General features: G+C 47.0%; 1 pseudogene; it reads right to left on the bottom strand.

Moving 5' to 3' along the window:
• LOC111956601 (ephrin type-B receptor 1-like) overlaps positions 1–18,535 on the bottom strand; it is a 320,496-nt pseudogene extending 301,961 nt beyond the window's left edge.
• Between the last annotated feature and the right edge of the window lie 977 nt (positions 18,536–19,512).

The raw sequence follows: 19,512 nt of genomic DNA, 5'->3' as shown, positions 1-19,512 counted from the left end.
ACGTCAGTCATCATGGTCTCAGTCATCATGGTCTCAGCTCAACATGGTCTCAAGTCCACATGGACTCTAGTTCATCATGGTCTCAGTCATCATGGTCTCAGTCAACATGGTCCTCAGTCAACATGGTCTAAGTCATGGCCTCAGTCATCATGATCTCAGTCATCATGGTCTTCCAGTCAACATGGTCTCAGTCATGGACTCAGTCATCATGGTCTCAGCTCTCATGGTCTCAGTCAACATGGTCTAAGTCATGGACTCAGTCATCATGGTCTCAGTCATCATGGTCTCAGTCAACATGGTCTCAGTCAACATGGTCTAAGTCATGGACTCAGTCATCATGGTCTCAGTCATCATGGTCTCAGTCATCATGGTCTCAGTCAACATGGTTCTCAGTCACATGGTCTAAGTCATGGACTCCAGTCATCATGGTCTCAGTCCAACATGGTCTCAGTCATGGACTCAGTCATCATGGTCTCAGTCATCATGGTCTCAGTCAACATGGTCTAAGTCATGGACTCAGTCATCATGGTCTCAGTCATTCATGGTCTCAGTCAACATGGTCTCAGTCAACATGGTCTAAGTCATGACTAAGTCATCATGGTTCAGTCATCATGGTCTAAGTCAACATGGTCTCAGTCCATGGACTCAGTCATCATGGTCTCAGTCATCATGGTCTCAGTCAACATGGTCTAAGTCATGGACTCAGTCATCATGGTCTCAGTCATCATGGTCTCAGTCAAACATGGTCTCAGTCAACATGGTCTAAGTCATGGACTCAGTCATCATGGTCTCAGTCATCATGGTCTCAGTCATCATGGTCTCAGTCAACATGGTCTCAGTCAACATGGTCTAAGTCATGGACTCAGTCATCATGGTCTCAGTCAACATGGTCTCAGTCATGGACTCAGTTCATCATGGTCTCAGTCATCATGGTCTCAGTCAACATGGTCTAAGTCATGGACTCAGTCATCATGGTCTCAGTCATCATGGTTCAGTCAACATGGTCTCAGTCAACATGGTCTAAGTCATGGACTCAGTCATCATGGTCCTCAGTCATCATGGTCTCATGTAACATGGTCTCAGTAACATGGTCTAAGTCATGGAATCAGTCATCATGGTCTCAGTCATCATGGTTCTCAGTCATCATGGTCTCAGTCATGATGGTCTCAGTCATTCATGGTCTCAGTCATGGTCTCAGTCATCATGGTCTCAGTCATCATGGTCTCAGTCATGGTCTCAGTCATCATGGTCTCAGTCATCATGGACTCAGTCATCATGGTCTCAGTCATCATGTTTCTCAGTCATGGACTCAGTCATCATGGTGTCAGTCATCATGGTCTCAGTCATCACAGTCTAGTCCTGGCTTCAGTCATCATGGTCTCAGTCAACATGGTCTCAGTCAACATGGTCTCAGTCATGGACTCAGTCATCATGGTCTCAGTCATCATGGTCTCAGTCAACATGGTCTCAGTCATGGACTCAGTCATCATGGTCTCAGTCATCATGGTCTCAGTCAAATGGTCTAAGTCATGGACTCAGTCAATCATGGTCTCAGTCATCATGGTCTCAGTCAACATGGTCTCAGTCAACATGGTCTAAGTCATGGACTCAGTCATCATGGTCTCAGTCATCATGGTCTCAGTCAACATGGTCTCAGTCATGGACTCAGTCATCATGGTCTCAGTCATCATGGTCTCAGTCAACATGGTCTAAGTCATGGACTCAGTCATCATGGTCTCAGTCATCATGGTCTCAGTCAACATGGTCTCAGTCAACATGGTCTAAGTCATGGACTCAGTCATCATGGTCTCAGTCATCATGGTCTCAGTCATCATGGTCTCAGTCAACATGGTCTCAGTCAACATGGTCTAAGTCATGGACTCAGTCATCATGGTCTCAGTCAACATGGTCTCAGTCATGGACTCAGTCATCATGGTCTCAGTCATCATGGTCTCAGTCAACATGGTCTAAGTCATGGACTCAGTCATCATGGTCTCAGTCATCATGGACTCAGTCAACATGGTCTCAGTCAACATGGTCTAAGTCATGGACTCAGTCATCATGGTCTCAGTCATCATGGTCTCAGTCAACATGGTCTCAGTCATGGACTCAGTCATCATGGTCTCAGTCACATGGTCTCAGTCACTGGTCTAAGTCATGGACTCAGTCATCATGGTTCAGTCATCATGGTCTCAGTCAACATGGTCTCAGTCAACATGGTCTAAGTCATGGACTCAGTCATCATGGTCCTCAGTCATCATGGTCTCATGTCATCATGGTCTCAGTTCAACATGGTCTCAGTCAACATGGTCTAAGTCATGGACTCAGTCATCATGGTCTCAGTCACCATGGTCTCAGTCATGGACTCAGTCATCATGGTCTCAGTCATCATGGTCTCAGTCAACATGGTCTAAGTCATGGACTCAGTCATAATGGTCTCAGTCATCATGGTCTCAGTCCAACATGGTCTCAGTCACTGGTCTAAGTTATGGACTCAGTCATCATGGTCTCAGTCATCATGGTCTCAGTCAACATGGTCTCCAGTCAACATGGTCTAAGTCATGGAATCAGTCATCATGGTCTCAGTCATCATCGGTCTCAGTCATGGACTCCGTCATCATGGTCTCAGTCATCATGGTCTCAGTCATGGTCTCAGTCATCATGGTCTCAGTCATCATGGTCTCAGTCATGGTCTCAGTCATCATGGTCTCAGTCATCATGGACTCAGTCATCATGGTCTCAGTCATCATGTTTCTCAGTCATGGACTCAGTCATCATGGTCTCAGTCATCATGGTCTCAGTCATGGACTCAGTCATCACGGTCTCAGTCATCATGGTCTCAGTCATCATGGTCTCAGTCATGGTCTCAGTCATCATGGTCTCAGTCATGGTCTCAGTCACAATGACTCAGTCATCCACGGTCTCAGTCATCTGGTCTCAGTCATGGTCTCAGTCATCATGGTCCCTTTTCATCATCATGGTCTGAGTCATGGTCTCAGTCATCATGGTCTCAGGCAACATGACCTCAGTCATCACGGTCTTCAGTCATCATGGTCTCAGTCAACATGATCTCAGTCATCACGGTCTCAGTCATCATGGTCTCAGTCATGGTCTCAGTCATCATGGTCTCAGTCAACATGACCTCAGTCTTCAGCGGTCTCAGTCACATCATGGTCTCAGTCAACTGATCTCGTCATCACGGTCTCACGTCATCATGGTCTCAGTCATGGTCTCAGTCATCATGGTCTCAGTCAACATGTCTCAGTCATCAGGTCTCAGTCATCATGGTCTCAGTCATGGTCTCAGTCACATGGTCTCAGTCAACATGACCTCAGTCATCACGGTCTCAGTCCATCATGGTCTCAGTCATGGTCTCAGTCATCATGGGTCTCAGTCAACAATGACCTCAGTCTTCACGGTCTCAGTCATCATGGTCTCAGTCATACATGATCTCAGTCATAACGGTCCATCATGTCCATCATGTCTCATTCATGGCCTCAGTCATCATGGTCTCAGTCATCATGGTCTCAGTCATCATGGTCTCAGTCATCATAGTCCTCAGTCATCATGGTCTCAGTCATCATGGTCTCAGTCAACATGGTCTCAGTCATCATGGTCTCAGTCATCATGTCTCAGTCATCATGGTCTCAGTCAGTCTCAATCATCACGGGCTCAGTCATCATGTTCTCAGTCATCATAGTCTCAGTCAAGGCTCTCAATCATCATGGTCTCAATCATCATGTTCTCAGTCACTCATGGTCTCAGTCATCATGGTTTCAGTCATGGTATCAGTCATCATGGTCTCAGTCATGGTCTCAGTCATCATGGACTCAGTCATGATCTCAGTCATCATGGTCTCAGTCATGGTTTCAGTCATCATGGTCTCAGTCATCATGGTCTCAGTCCATCATGGTCTCAGTCATGGGATCAGTCATCATGGTCTCAGTCATCATGGTCTCAGTCATCATGGTATCAGTCATCATGGTCTCAGTCATGGGATCAGTCATCATGGTCTAGTCATCATGGTCTCAGTCATCATGGTCCTCAGTCATGGTCTCAGTCATCATGGTCTCATTCATGGGATCAGTCATCATGGTCTCAGTCATCATGGTTCTCAGTCATCATGGTTTCAGTCATGGTATCAGTCATCATGGTCTCAGTCATGGTCTCAGTCATCATGGACTCAGTCATGATCTCAGTCATCATGGTCTCAGTCACTGGTTTCAGTCATCATGGTCTCAGTCATCATGGTCTCAGTCATGGTCTCAGTCATCATGGTCTAGTCACGTCTCAGTCATCATGGTTCATCATCATGGTCTCAGTCATGGTCAGTCATCATGGTCCAGTCATCATGGTCTCAGTCATGGTTTCCAGTCATCATGGTCTCAGTCATGGTCTCAGTCATCATGGTCCTCAGTCATGGTATCAGTCATCATCGGTTTAGTCATCATGGTCCTTCATGGTTTCAGTCATCATGGTTTCTAGTCATCATGGTCTCAGTCATGGGTTTCAGTCCATCATGGTCTCAGTCATCATGGTCTCATTCATGGTCTCAGTCATCATGGTCTCAGTCATCATGGTCTCAGTCATCATGGTCCTCAGTCTCATGGTCTCATTCATGGGATCAGTCATCATGGTCTCAGTCATCATGGTCCGCATCATTGGTCTCAGTCATGGTTTTCAGTCATCATGGTCCCAGTCATGGTTTCAGTCATCATGGTCTCAGTCATGGTCTCAGTCATCATGGTCTCAGTCATGGTTTCAGTCATCATGGTCCCCAGTCATGGTTTCAGTCATCATGGTCTCAGTCATGGTCTCACGTCATCATGGTCTCAGTCGTGGTCTCAGTCATCATGGTCTCAGTCATGGTCTCAGTCATCATGGTCTCAGTCATCATGGTCTCAGTCATGGTTTCAGTCATCATGGTCTCAGTCATGGTCTCAGTCATCATGGTCTCAGTCATGGTATCAGTCATCATGGTTTCAGTCATCATGGTCTCATTCATGGTTTCAGTCATCATGGTCTCAGTCATCATTGGTCCCTTCAGTCATCATGGTTTTCAGTCATCATGGTCTCATTCATGGTTTCAGTCATCATGGTCTCAGTCATCAGGTGGTCTCATTATGGTCTCAGTCATCATGGTCTCAGTCATCATGGTCTCAGTCATCATGGTCTCAGTCATCATGGTCTCATTCATGGGATCAGTCATCATGGTTTCAGTCATCATGGTCCCAGTCATGGTTTCAGTCATCATGGTCTCAGTCATGGTCTCAGTCATCCATGGTCTCATTCATGGTTTCAGTCATCATGGTCTCAGTCATCATGGTCTCATTCATGGTCTCAGTCATCAATGGTCTCAGTCATCATGGTCTCATTCATGGATCAGTCATCATGGTTTCAGTCATCATGGTCCCAGTCGTTGGTCTCAGTCATCATGGTCTCAGTCGTGGTCTCAGTCATCATGGTCTCAGTCATCATGGTCTCAGTCATGGTCTCAGTCAACATTGGTCTCAGTCAACATGACCTCAGTCATGGTCTCAGTCATCACGGTCTCAGTCATCATGGTCTCAGTCGTGGTCTCAGTCATCAATGGTCTCAGTCATCATGGTCTCAGTCATGGTCTCAGTCATCATGGTCTCAGTCATCATGGTCTCAGTCATCATGGTCTCAGTCATCATGGTCTCAGTCATCATGTTTCTCAGTCATGGTCTCAGTCATCATGGTCTCAGTCAACATGACCTAGTCATGGTCTCAGTCATCATGGTCTCAGTCAACATGACCTCAGTCATGGTCTCAGTCATCACGGTCTCAGTCATCATGTCTCAGTCGTGGTCTCAGTCATCATGGTCTCAGTCATCATGGTCTCAGTCATGGTTCTCAGTCATCATGGTCTCAGTCATCATGGTCCAGTCATGGTCTCAGTCATCACGGTCTCAGTCATCATGGTCTCAGTCGTGGTCTCAGTCATACATGGTCTCAGTCATCATGGTCTCAGTCATGGTCTCAGTCATCACGGTCTCAGTCATCATGTTCTCAGTCGTGGTCTCAGTCTCATGGTCTCAGTCGTGGTCTCAGTCATCATGGTCTCAGTCCATCATGGTCTCAGTCATCATGGTCTCAGTCATGGTCTCAGTCATCATGGTCTCAGTCATCATGGTCTCGTCTCATGGTCTCAGTCATCATGGTCTCAGTCATCATGTTCTCAGTCGTGTCTCAGTCATCATGGTCTCAGTCGTGGTCTCGTATAGGTCTCAGTCATCATGGTCTCAGTCATGGTCTCAGTCATCATGGTCTCAGTCATCATGGTCTCAGTCATCATGGTCTCAGCAGTCATCTCACCTGGTCTCAGTCATCATGGTCTCAGTCATGGTCTCAGTCATCATGGTCTCAGTCATCATGGTCTCAGTCATCATGGTCTCAGTCATCATGGTCTCAGTCATCATGGTCTCAGTCGTGGTCTCAGTCATCATGGTCTCAGTCGTGGTCTCAGTCATCTGGTCTCAGTCATCATGGTCTCAGTCATATGGTCTCAGTCATCATGGTCTCAGTCATCATGGTCTCAGTCATCATGGTCTCAGTCATCATGGTCTCAGTCATGGATCAGTCATCATGGTCTCAGTCATCATGGTCTCAGTCGTGGTCTCAGTCATCATGGTCTCCATCATGATGCTCAGTCATCATGGTCTCCATAATGATGCTCAGTCATCATGCTCTCAGTCAACAGTGGCTGGCCAGGAGGCAGACCATAACCACAAGGCCTATACTGGCAAGGCTAGGGGGCTATTTTCACACATATTTTCACACAGAAACTAGCATTCTACTTCACACATCATTATAGGTCAGCAATCAGCACTAACCCTGTAGGGAAGGTGGATACAGGCCCACACACACTCACACACACCCACACACTCACACACACTCATGAACACACACACAACACAGCACATTACATGTGACACTGTGTTTCCCCACTCCATTCTGTACAGAATAGGCTGTTTTTTTTCTCTTTTTGTTTTACAGTCGTCCATTTGGAGAGAGGAAATGGAGTCATGGTCTCAGTCATCATGGTCTCAGTCAACATGGTCTAAGTCATGGACTCAGTCATCATGGTCTCAGTCATCATGGTCTCAGTCAACATGGTCTCAGTCAACATGGTCTAAGTCATGGACTCAGTCATCATGATCTCAGTCATCATGGTCTCAGTCAACATGGTCTCAGTCAACGATGGTCCTAAGTCATGGAATCAAGTCATATGGTCTCAGTCATCATGTTCTCAGTCATCATGGTCTCAGTCTCATCATGGTCTCAGTCATCATGGTCTCAGTCATGGTTCTCAGTCATCAATGGTCTCAGTCAATCAGCGTCTCTCAGGTCATATGGTCTCAGTCATGCATGGTCTCAAGTCATCATGGCTCAGTCATCATGGTCTCAGTCATATCGTCTCTGCAGTCATGGAATCAGTCATCATGGTGTCAGTCTCATGGTCTCAGTCATCAGTTAAGTCACATGGTCAGTCATCAGGTCTCAGTCATCATGGTCTCAGTCCATGGTCTCAGTCATGGACTCAGTCATCATGGTTCAGTCATCATGGTTCCCAACATGTCTCATCATGCCATCATCATGGTCTCAGTCATCATGGTCTCAGTCACATGGTCCTTCAGTCAGTCTCTGGTCTCAGTCATCCAGGTCTCAGTCAAACATGGTCTCAGTCAAATGTCATCATGGTCAGTCAATCATGGTCTCAGTCATCATGGTCTCAGTCACATGGTGATCAGTCATGGCTCAGTCATCAGGTCTCAGTCATCATGGTCTCAGTCACTCATGGTCTCAGTCATGGACATCCGTCATCATGGCTGTCAGTCATCATGGGTCTCCAGTCATCAATGGTCTCAGTCAACATGTCTAGTCATGGTCTCAGTCATCATGGTCTCAGTCATCATGGTCATCAGTCAATCATGGTCTCAGTCAACATGGTCCTCCCAGTCAAATGGTTTACAGTCATGGTCAGTCATCATGGTCTCAGTCAATGGTCTCAGTCATGGACTCAGTCATCATGGTCTCATGTCAGTCATGGTCTCAGTCTCAGACATGGTCTAAGTCATGGTCTCAGTCATCATGGTCTCAGTCATCATGGCCTCAGTCACATGGTCTCGAGTCAACATGGTCTAGTCATGGTCTAGTCATCATGGTCTCAGTCATCTGGTCTCAGTCACATGGTCCTCAGTCATGGTCTCAGTCATCATGGTCCTCATCATGGTCATCAATCATGGTCTATCATCATGGCGTCAGTCATGCATGGTGTTCAGTCCATCATGGTCTCAGTCAATCATGGTCTTCAGTCACATGGTCTAGTCATGGCAGTCATCATGGTTTCAGTCATCATGGTCTTCAGTCATCATGGTTCTCAGTCCAACATGGGTCTCAGTCATGGTCTAGTCATGCCTCGTAATCTGGTCTCAGTCCATGGTCTCAGTCATGGGTCTCAGTCATCATGGTCCTCAGTCATCCATGGTCTCAGTCATGGTCTTAGTCCCATGGTCTCAGTCATCGGTTCAGTCATCATGGTCTCAGCATCATGGTCTCAGTCATCATGGTCTAAGTCATCGGCTCTCAGTCATGGTCTCAGTCATCAATGGTCTCACGTCACATGGTCCTCAGTCACATGGTCTAGTCATGGATCAGTCATCACATGGTCTCAGTCATCATGGTCTCATCAGTTCATGGATCTCAGTCATCATGGGTCTCCTCTCAGTCAATCATCATGGTCTCAGTCATGGTTCTCAGTCATCATGGTCTCAGTCATCATGGCTCAGTCATCGGTCTCAGTCATCATGGTCTGCAGTCATCATATGGACTCAGTCATCAGGTCTCAGTCATCATGTTCAGTCATGGACTCAGAGTCATCAATGGTCTAGTCAATCATGGTCTCAGTCATGGACTCAGTCATGCACGGTCTCAGTCATCATGGTCTCAGTCATCATGGTCTCAGTCATGGTCTCAGTCATCATGGTCTCAGTCATGGTCTCAGTCATCATGGTCTCAGTCTCATGGTCTCAGTCATCATGGTTTCAGTCATCATGGTCTTCAGTCATCATGGTCTCAGTCATCATGGTCTCAGTCGGGTCTCAGTCAAATGGTCTCAGCCCATGCCTCCAGTCATCAGGTCTCAGTCATCATGGTCTCAGTCAACATGGTTCAGTCATCACGGTCTCAGTCATCATGGTCTCAGTCATGGTCTCAGTCATCATGGTCTCAGTCAACATGCCTCAGTCCTTCAGGTCTCAGTCACATGGGTCTCAGTCCAATGTCTCAGTCCAGGTCTCAGTCATCATGGTCTTCAGTCATGGTCTCAGTATCCATGGTCTGTATCCACATGTCCTCAGTCATCACTGGTCTCAGTCATCATGTCTCAGTCATGGTCTCAGTCATCATGGTCTCAGTCAACATGCTCAGTCATCAGGTCGCTCCAGTCATCATGGTCCTCAGTCATGGTCTCAGTCATCATGGTCTCAGTCAACATGACCTCAGTCATCACTGGTCTCAGTCATCATGGTCTCAGTCATCATGTCTCAGTCATCAGGGTCTCAGTCATCATGGTCTCAGTCATCCATGGTCTCAGTCATCATGGTCTTCAGTCATCATGGCTCAGTCATCATGGTCTCAGTCATCATAGTCCGCTCAGGTCATCATGGTCTCAGTCATCATGGTCTCAGTCACATGGTCTCAGTCATCATCGTCTCAGTCATCATGGTCTCAGTCATCATGGTCTCAGTCATGGTCTCATCATCCACGGGCTCATCATCATGTTCTCAGTCAATCATAGTCTCCAGTCAGGTCTCATCAATCAGGTCTCTCACATGGTCTCAGTCATCATGGTCTCGTCATCATGGTTCAGTCATGTTCAGTCATCATGTCTCAGTCATGGTCTCAGTCATCATGGCTCAGTCATGATCTCATCCAGTCATGGTCTCAGTCCATGTTTCAGTCATCATGGTCTCAGTCATCATGGTCTCAGTCATCATGGTCTCATGTCCATGGGATCAGTCATCATGGTCTCCAGTCATCAATGGTCTCAGTCATGATGGTATCAGTCATCATGTCTCAGTCATGGTCGTCATCATGGTCTCAGTCAGCATGGTCTCAGTCATCATGGTCTCAGTCATGGTCTTCAGTCATCATGGTCTCATTCATGGATCAGTCATCATGCTCAGTCATCATGGTCTCAGTCATCATGGTTTCAGTCATGGTAGTCAGTCATCATGGTCTCAGTCATGTCAGTCATGGTCATCGTCATGGACTCAGTCATGATGCTCAGTCTCATGGTCTCAGTCATGGTTCAGTCATCATGGTCTCAGTCCATCATGGTCTCAGTCATGGTCTCAGTCATCATGTCTCTCAGTCATGGTCTCAGTCATCATGGTCTTTCCAGTCATCATGGTCTCAGTCATGGATCAGTCATCATGGTCCCAATCATTCATCGGTCTCAGTCATCGGTTTTCAGTCACAATCTCATGGTCCCAGTCATGGTCTCAGTCATCATGGTCTCAGTCATGGTATCAGTCATCATGGTTTCAGTCATCATGGTCTCATATCATGGGTTTCAGTCATCATGGTCTCAGTCATCATGGTCTCAGTCATGGTTTCAGTCATCATGGTCTCAGTCCATGGTCTATCAGGTCTCTCATCATGGCTCAGTCATCATGGTTCAGTCATCATGGTCTCAGTCATCCATGGTCTCATCATGGTCAGTCATCATGGTCTCAGTCATCATGGTCACGCAGTCATCAATGGTCTCAGTCATCAGGTTTCAGTCATCATGGTCCCCAGTCATGGGTTCTCAGTCATCATGGTCTCAGTCATGGTCTCAGTCACATGGTCTCAGTCATGGTTTCAGTCATCATGGTCCCAGTCCATTGGTTCAGTCATCATGGTCTTCGTCATGGTCTCAGTCATCATGGTCTCAGTCGTGGTCTCAGTCATCATGGTCTCAGTCTCATTGGTCTCAGTCTCTCATCATCGGTCTCAGTCATCATGGTCTCAGTCATGGTTTCCAGTCATCATGGTTCATCATGGTCTCAGTCATCATGGTCTCAGTCATGGTATCAGTCATCATTGGTTTCAGTCATCATGGTCTCATTCATGGTTCTCAGTCATCATGGTCTCAGTCATCATGGTCTCAGTCATCATGGTTTCAGTCATCATGGTCTCATTCATGGTTTCAGTCATCATGGTCTCAGTCATCATGGTCTCATTCATGTCTCAGTCATCATGGTCTCAGTCATCATGGTCTCAGTCATCATGGTCTCAGTCATCATGGTCTCATTCATGGGATCAGTCATCATGGTTTCAGTCATCATGGTTCCCAGTCATGGTTTCAGTCATCATGGTCTCAGTATGGTCTCAGTCATCATGGTCTCATCATGGTTTCAGTCATCATGGTCCTCAGTCATCATGGTCTCATTCATGGTCTCAGTCATCATGGTCTCAGTCATCATGGTCTCATCATGGATCAGTCATCATGGTTTCAGTCATCATGGTCCCAGTCTGTCTCAGTCATCATGGTCTCAGTCGTGTCTCAGTCATCATGGTTCAGTCATCATGGTCTCAGTCATGGCTCAGTCATGTCTCATCACATGCTCAGTCATGGTCCAGTCATCAGGTCTCAGTCATCATGGTCTCAGTCGTGTTCTCAGTCATCATGGTCTCAGTCCATCATGGTCTCAGTCATGGTCTCAGTCATCATGGGTCTCAGTCATCATGGTCTCAGTCATCATGGTCTCAGTCACATCATGGTCTCAGTCATCATGTTCTCAGTCATGGTCTCAGTCATCATGGTCCAGTCACATGGACTCATCATGGTCTCAGTCATCATGGTCTCAGTCACATGGCCTCAGTCATGGTCTCAGTCATCAGGTCTCAGTCCATGCTGTCTCAGTCGTGGTCTCAGTCATCATGGTCTCAGTCATCAGTGGTCTCAGTCATGGTCTCAGTCCATCATGGCTCAGTCATCATGGTCTCAGTCATGGTCTCAGTCATCAGGTCTCAGTCATCATGTCATCATCGTCTCAGTCATCATGGTCTCAGTCATCATGGTCATCATGGTCTCAGTCATCAGGTCTCAGTCATCATGTTCTCAGTCGTGGTCTCAGTCACATGGTCTCAGTCTGGTCTCAGTCTGGTCTCAGTCATCATGGTTCAGTCATCATGGTCTCATCATGGTCTCAGTCATCATGGTCTCAGTCATCATGGTCTCAGTCATCATGGTCTCAGTCATCATGGTCTCAGTCATCATGTTCTCAGTCGTGGTCTCAGTCATCATGGTCTCAGTCGTGGTCTCAGTCATCATGGTCTCAGTCATCATGTCTCAGTCATCGGTCTCAGTCATCTGGTCTCAGTCATCATGGTCTCAGTCATCATGGTCTCAGTCATCATGGTCCTCAGTCATCATGGTCTCAAGTCATGGTCTCAGTCATCATGGGTCTCAGTCATCATGGTCTCAGTCATCATGGTCTCAGTCATCATGGTCTCAGTCATCATGTTCTCAGTTCGTGGTCTCAGTCATCATGGTCTCAGTCGTGTCTCAGTCATCATGGTCTCAGTCATCATGGTCTCAGTATGGTCTCAGTCATCATGGTCTCAGTCATCATGGTCTCAGTCATCATGGTCTCAGTCATCATGGTCTCAGTCATGGTCAGTCATCATGGTCTCAGTCATCATGGTCTCAGTTCGTGGTCTCAGCATCATGGTTCATCATGATGCTCAGTCATCATGGTCTCCATAATGATCTCAGTCATCATGCTCTCAGTCAACAGTGGCTGGCCAGGAGGCAGACCATAACCACAAGGCCTATACTGGCAAGGCTAGGGGGCTATTTTCACACATATTTTCACACAGAAACTAGCATTCTACTTCACACATCATTATAAGGTCAGCAAATCAGCACTAACCCTGTAGCGAAGGTGGATACAGGCCCACACACACTCACACACACCCACACACTCACACACACTCATGAACACACACACACACACGCCACATTACATGTGACACTGTGTTTCCCCACTCCATTCTGTACAGAATAGGCTGTTTTTTCTCTTTTTTTTTACAGTCGTCCATTTGGAGAGAGGAAATGAGAGGTGGGGACTGATCTACACATCCATTAGTGACTTCTCTCTTTCCATCACAGATGGGTCACGGTCTCTCTCCCTCTCTCTCAGTCTCTCTCTCCTCTCTCCAGTCTCTCTCCTCTCTCTCAGTCTCTCTCTCCCTCTCTCTCTCTCAGTCTCTCTCTCTCCCTCTCTCTCAGTCTCTCTCTCCCTCTCTCTCAGTCTCTCTCTCTCCCTCTCTCAGTCTCTCTCTCCCTCTCTCTCTGTCTCTCTCTCCCTCGCTCTTCTTCTCCCTCTCAAACACATGCACACAAAAAAAACAGTCAATTATATTTGCACAAAAGCCTGTCTGTTCGCTGAACCTATTCTATTGCTGCTCTACTCTTAGCCAGATACCATACAGATACTCTGTACAGGGAATTGGGTCAGCATTAAACTGGGGACTGATATGACGCAGAATATGTGTTGGTTTGACTGGCAGTTGTTATGGTGCTTGAAGCGAATCATTATTAGCTACTCATGCATAAACATGTAATAATTGTTATAATCGCTAATCCATTGTGCCACTGGGGAGGTGGCATTACAGCATCACTGGTATTTAATTCCTCTGGGACTGATTACTACATACACGCCTGTTGTCTTCTGGGTTGGAGATTTCAACTCTCACTCACGCACACGCACCCACACCCACGTACATACGCACCCACACCCCACGTACCCACGCACCCACACACACAGACACACAGACACACACACAACACACACACACACACACACACACACACACACACACACACACACACACACACACACACACACACACACACACACACACACACCACACACACACACACACACACACACACACACACACACACACACACACACACACACACACACACACACACACAACACACAGAACACACACACACCACACACACAGCACAGACACACACAACAACAATACACACACACACACAGGTTGTTGGATTTGCTATCATCAGCCTCAGCTTGTCCTCACTGGCCTGCTTCGAAATGGATGACTTCATGATCATGGTAGTTCTTTGCTCCTGCCCTCTCTCTCTCTCTCTCTCTCTCTCCCTCACTCTCTCTCACCCAGTGTATCTCCCTCTCCTTCTCCCTGCTCTCTCTGGTTCGCTGCTGGAGTTGATGAATGTGTCCAGTACCGAAGCAGCCAGTCCCCAGCTACAGTAGTTAATGGAGGATCTGGTTGGTTCCAGTGGGTTTGGGTTTGGTGCCTCCCTGTCACCACATCCATCTCTCCCGTTCTCTCTCCCACCGCTCCCCCTCTTTCTGTCTCTCTCGATCTTTCTCCCTCTCCCTCCCCCTCTTTCACATGTCCTCTCTCTGTCCCTCATCCATTTCTCTCCCCCTCTTCTTTCTCTTCCCCTCCTCTTTCACTCACTACCCCTCCATCTATCTACTCCAGTCTCTCCTCCTCCCTCCATCCATCCCTTTCTCTCTCCCAGTCAGCTAAGCAGGCTTAATTGGTTTAAGAGCAAACATAAATAAGTGCTGGCTCTGTATGTGGTGGGAAATGACCACTGCTGTTGTAAATAATGATACACAGATGCACAGAAGAGTTGCTGCTGCTTCTGCAAAAGCTAATGGATATCCAAATAAACAAATGAATGAACAAATAAACACAGAGAGAAAGGGAGGAAGGGGAGAGAGAGGGGGTAGAGAAAGAGAGCAACAGAGAGACAGAGAGAGGGAGGGAGAGAGGGAGAAATGGAACACTGCACATGTATTTTTCTCTAATGGCATGCAAATGCATCTCCTCTCCTCTCTCCTCCCTCCTTCCGCCCAGCTATAGCGCATGGTGACTTATCCAACAAGTTCTCATAGTTTCCCTTCGAAAGTCGACAGTTTACGGCTGGATTCCTATTTTTGACGCATTCATTTTGCGTGGTKACAGGGTTAATTCCGCATGTTTACAGGGTTAAAACAGAAACCACTCAAAGGGTTAAGTTTAGGTATTCATTCCGAGTGGTTAAGGTTAGGGCTATGGTTTGGGAAAGGCGTAAAACAAAATAATTAAAACGATCATCAAGTATTGTCATGTCTTACTAGAGCATTGTGAAGTGTGGAGGATCAGTGTTCCAAGCAGCGCGCTCCGGCTCCGAGCTTCGTGAGTTCATGCCTGGTGCTGGTTATTCCTTTAAATCTTTTGTTGTTTTGAGTGCCCGAAGTAGGCATAGAGTATATCAACGTTCTCAGGAAATGTTCAAACATCCAAAATCGCTGTCTATTTCTAGTGATCAGGCAGAATTTATCTACTGTTTCCTCTCCTCTCCTCACCTCTGCCATGGTGTGTGTGTGTGTGTGTGTGTGTGTGTGTGTGTGTGTGTGTGTGTGTGTGTGTGTGTGTGTGTGTGTGTGTGTGTGTGTGCATGCGTACATGCCTGTGTCAGTGGGTGGTTGCATCCACAAAGCCCGCAAACTATCCCTCACAAGTACCCACAGCTACAGCCAGCCAGTCCTCACGTCCCATAACCATAACAGTTGATAGGATCAGGGTATTCTGCCCTGGTCTCTGTGACATCTTGATCTTTCAGTGAAGCCATGGCTGCCATCAGTCAGACAGACAGTCACTGTGTGTCTGCTGCCATCCCCCACATCTCAGCCTAGGGAGTTAACGCGAGTCTTCAGATCTCAGTCGAGTTTCGCAAAACCACCCCCTTTACACAAACATGGGGTTGCCGGGAGCAACACGGTTCAGATGACCTCGTCCACCTTCCATACACTCGCCCGCTGCTCAGCTCTAATGCTCTGTTTAGCCATCCACTCTTCATCCTCCACTTTGGCTCCATCCCTCGCTCCATTGAGGAGAGATAATAGATGTCAGCCGTATAGATGACACAGCATGACAGGGGATAGAGACAACCACAGTAAGAGGTTGTTCAGTCAGTCGGATGGTTGAAATCTATAGAAGTAGCAAAGTAATTTATGTCCAGCTGTAGCTCCATAATATCGCATCATGATATCCAACCTGAACCTATCACAGCTATAGTAACATGTTTAGGGAGACCCCCAAACACAGCTGTAGCCCTTCCCCCTGGCAGACTGATTGGGGGGGGCTACTCTCTATTCATCACCACCAATCTGTTCATATGGTCAGTGGTGCCCCCAGACACACACACACAAACAGTGATCTCTGTCACATTGTTTGTGATTACGGGACTGATGTGTTGATTAGGGACAGATAATCAGATTAAGGGTGACACGGATCTGGGCAGGGATAATGTGGCCAGGGCCGTATGCTGTCACACACACATACACAGAGAGAGAGAGAGAGTGAGGGCAACAGATTGGAGATCAGATCAGTTAACATCTTAACCTGCCCGTGAGACAATCTCCTTTCAATTAACCAGCCTAAACAAGGAAATCACTTTCAGCCCTCGTGTTGCCCGGGTTACCTAGTGTGTCTCCCATACCCATCTGTTCAACCCAATAGCCAGCTTTGTCTTTCTAGAGAGACCTTTAGAGCGACTGTCAGGGATTTGGGAAGCGGATAAGATGTCCAATGGGTCACGTGCGTGTGCGTGTGCGTGTGTGCGTGCGTGCGTGCGTGGGTGCGATAGAATACAATAAATATAAACAAGCAAGCTGTCAGCCACCACTGGATTACAACACTGAGCTACCCTGGCAGCCTGAGAGTTGTAATCATTATCAAAGGAAAAAGATGAAACAGAGATACTACGATCATGTAACACCCACTTCACTTTCTAGTCTTTAATTCATTCCACTTGTCTATGTTAAGCAGAGACCCACACCAGGCCATTTGCTTTGGCAAGAGTGTGAGCAAAGAAAGCAAAGGGAGATGTTCCATAACAAAAAGGCTGTAGCATAATATGCCTGCATCACATACTGGATGTCTAGTGCTCTAGTCCCTCGGCTTCTACACAGGAAATGGAAAGTAAGTTAAAGCCTAAGAATGGCTTTTAGCTACTGATGATGATGGCAAACTTGTCTGTTGATTTAGCCTACACAGTGTGTGTGTGGTATGTCTGTATGTATGTCTGTCTGTGTGCATTTGTGTGCCAAAGAGGACCAGACAGACAGAGAGAGAAATTGATCCTATTGTTTTAATTGTCCTGATCTGGAACTGCCTCATCACCACCCGTCACCCAGTCAGCATCGTTTGATCTGGCGGAGTCATTACGGTCGCTAAACAGTTTGAGCAGCTATCTATCAAATCCCTCCGCCAATTCAAAATCGCCTGATATTTATCCTACTGTTGCTCGGAGTTGGCACTAAAAACTAATTATTCGCCTAYGACAGGACGTGACCCGAATAACACACAGAGTTTTTGAGAGGAGAGATCTACACTCAGGCGCCAACACTTGCCCGGTGGAGAAGCATCTCTCCGGGTTAAGTCACAGATTGTACATCAGTTTTGAAACACTATCTTAGAGAATAAGGGTTCTATGCTTGCTTCAAATATGGCGCCCATTAAGGTTCTATATATAACCGAAATTGGTTCCATATAGAACGCTATATATAGAACGTTAAGATATCTATAGAACGCTATATGGAACCCAAGGGTTCTAAACGGAAACAACTTTGGTTCAGTGAAGAAGAATCCCTGGGGTTCTGATCAAAGAACCCTACAAAGTGGTTCTATATAGAACCTTTAGGGGTGCCATATATGAAAAGCAATAGAACCATTTTAAGTTCTATCCAGAACCTTTTTTCTAAGAGTGTAGCCTAGCCTAGAAAGATGACCAATTATCTTATAGCACAATAACATACCACAATAAAACAAATAAAAGTAGGCTCCCCATGTTAACAGTGCAATGAAAACATTATGGCCAGGATACATGTAGTCGAAGAGAGAACGGGACATGGTCTAACTGTACTGTCTGCAGCCCAGAAGAACCAGACCACCACAGACCCCTACTCTTCCATCCCATTCTGATGAATGATAAAATAACTGGACAGGGATTGAGAGGATCGCATCCCTTGTATTCCTTTTGACAGCACAGAGCGCACGCTCTCGCGGATACAATGTGGCGTTCCATGGGAAAGAGAGCGCGAGAGAGCCAGTGGAGCTCCGGCGCGTAGCGTTATTCAATTTCGTTCCATGGTCCTACCATAAAAACAGAGCAATGATAATTCCAATCATTTAGCCTACCTTCCATCGCAGAAACTGTGGTGGTGATGATGACCCATAAAACCGCAAACAAATCCACAGTCATGGCAGGAATGTATAGTCCACACAGCCTATATCCACTGAGAACCACGCAGGATTTGCGCGCACAAAAAATCCCTCCAGTTGTCACAGAGCGGTGCATTCCAGTCGGTAAACCCGTGTTGTGAGAGTCACATTTCAAGCCGTAGTAAAGAGTATGTGACAACCAGCGTAGGACCTCGCCGAGTGTATAGGGGATGGCATGGGGTAGTGAGGACGAGAGGAGGGGGGCGAGACAACCTCCCCACACACCGCTATATCGGCAGGGCCAATCACAGATTGAAAAGTGAAAATCGTTAACCAATCGCCACTGGTCTGCTCCTCCCTGCGTTGTGAAAACACAAACTTTTCCCTGACCTATTTGAAACCTCGACCGCCTCAGTGAAGTAGAATAGCACCACCAATTGGTCTTGATTGGATATTACATTAAATGTTTCCCCCAAAAAATATAAAGAACCTCAATTTTTCAGCTTTCTCTCCCTCCTCTTCTCTCCCATGAACTCCTCCTCCCTACCCCAATTGCTTTTACCCCCTTTCTCCCATGAAAGAGTACACTTATTCACTCCCATTCACCTAATTCACTTTAAACATCAAAAAGCATTAGAGTGGTGATTGCATTTTGCTAAAGGGAATTCTCCCCCCATTCCTTACACCAGTCTGTTCCCTAAAAATCTATGAGGGGGGAGTGTTCAAATGTAAAATGTACAGTTCAGGAAGAAGGGGGAGAAACGGCATTGGGCTTCTGTCTACCACAGTCCCACATCCCGCACCTTCCTCCACCCCAGTGTCTTAGGGCCGGCGCGTGCCTTGGCACCCTCCCTCCCCTATGACCTTCATCAGAACCAAAGAGCTCATTTGCATTCGGACTAGTCTTAGTAGCCTTGTCAAAAGGTCCACAGCCACCCCCTAATAGTAGTTAGATCTCCCCGTCGCTGCCCCTCTCCCCACACCCTCATCCTATTGTGAGATCATGAGTGTACATGCTGCAACAGATGGGGGACACAAAGGGTTGTTTCCTTGTGAATGTGCTGGGGGACCGGGATCTGGAAGAGGGGGGGGGGGGGGGGTAATCAATAACACCCAAACCCCCACTTGGCCGGGGTTGGTTGTTCCAGCATAGAGTTCTCATTCTCAGGACGAAACCAACGGGGCCCGACTGTCTTATACGGGCCGGACTCCAATTCGGATAAT

The sequence above is a fragment of the Salvelinus sp. IW2-2015 genome, linkage group LG32 (genome assembly GCF_002910315.2).
Source record: "Salvelinus sp. IW2-2015 linkage group LG32, ASM291031v2, whole genome shotgun sequence".
Classification (NCBI taxonomy): Eukaryota; Metazoa; Chordata; class Actinopteri; order Salmoniformes; family Salmonidae; genus Salvelinus; species Salvelinus sp. IW2-2015.
This window is presented reverse-complemented; position numbering and strand designations above follow the sequence as displayed.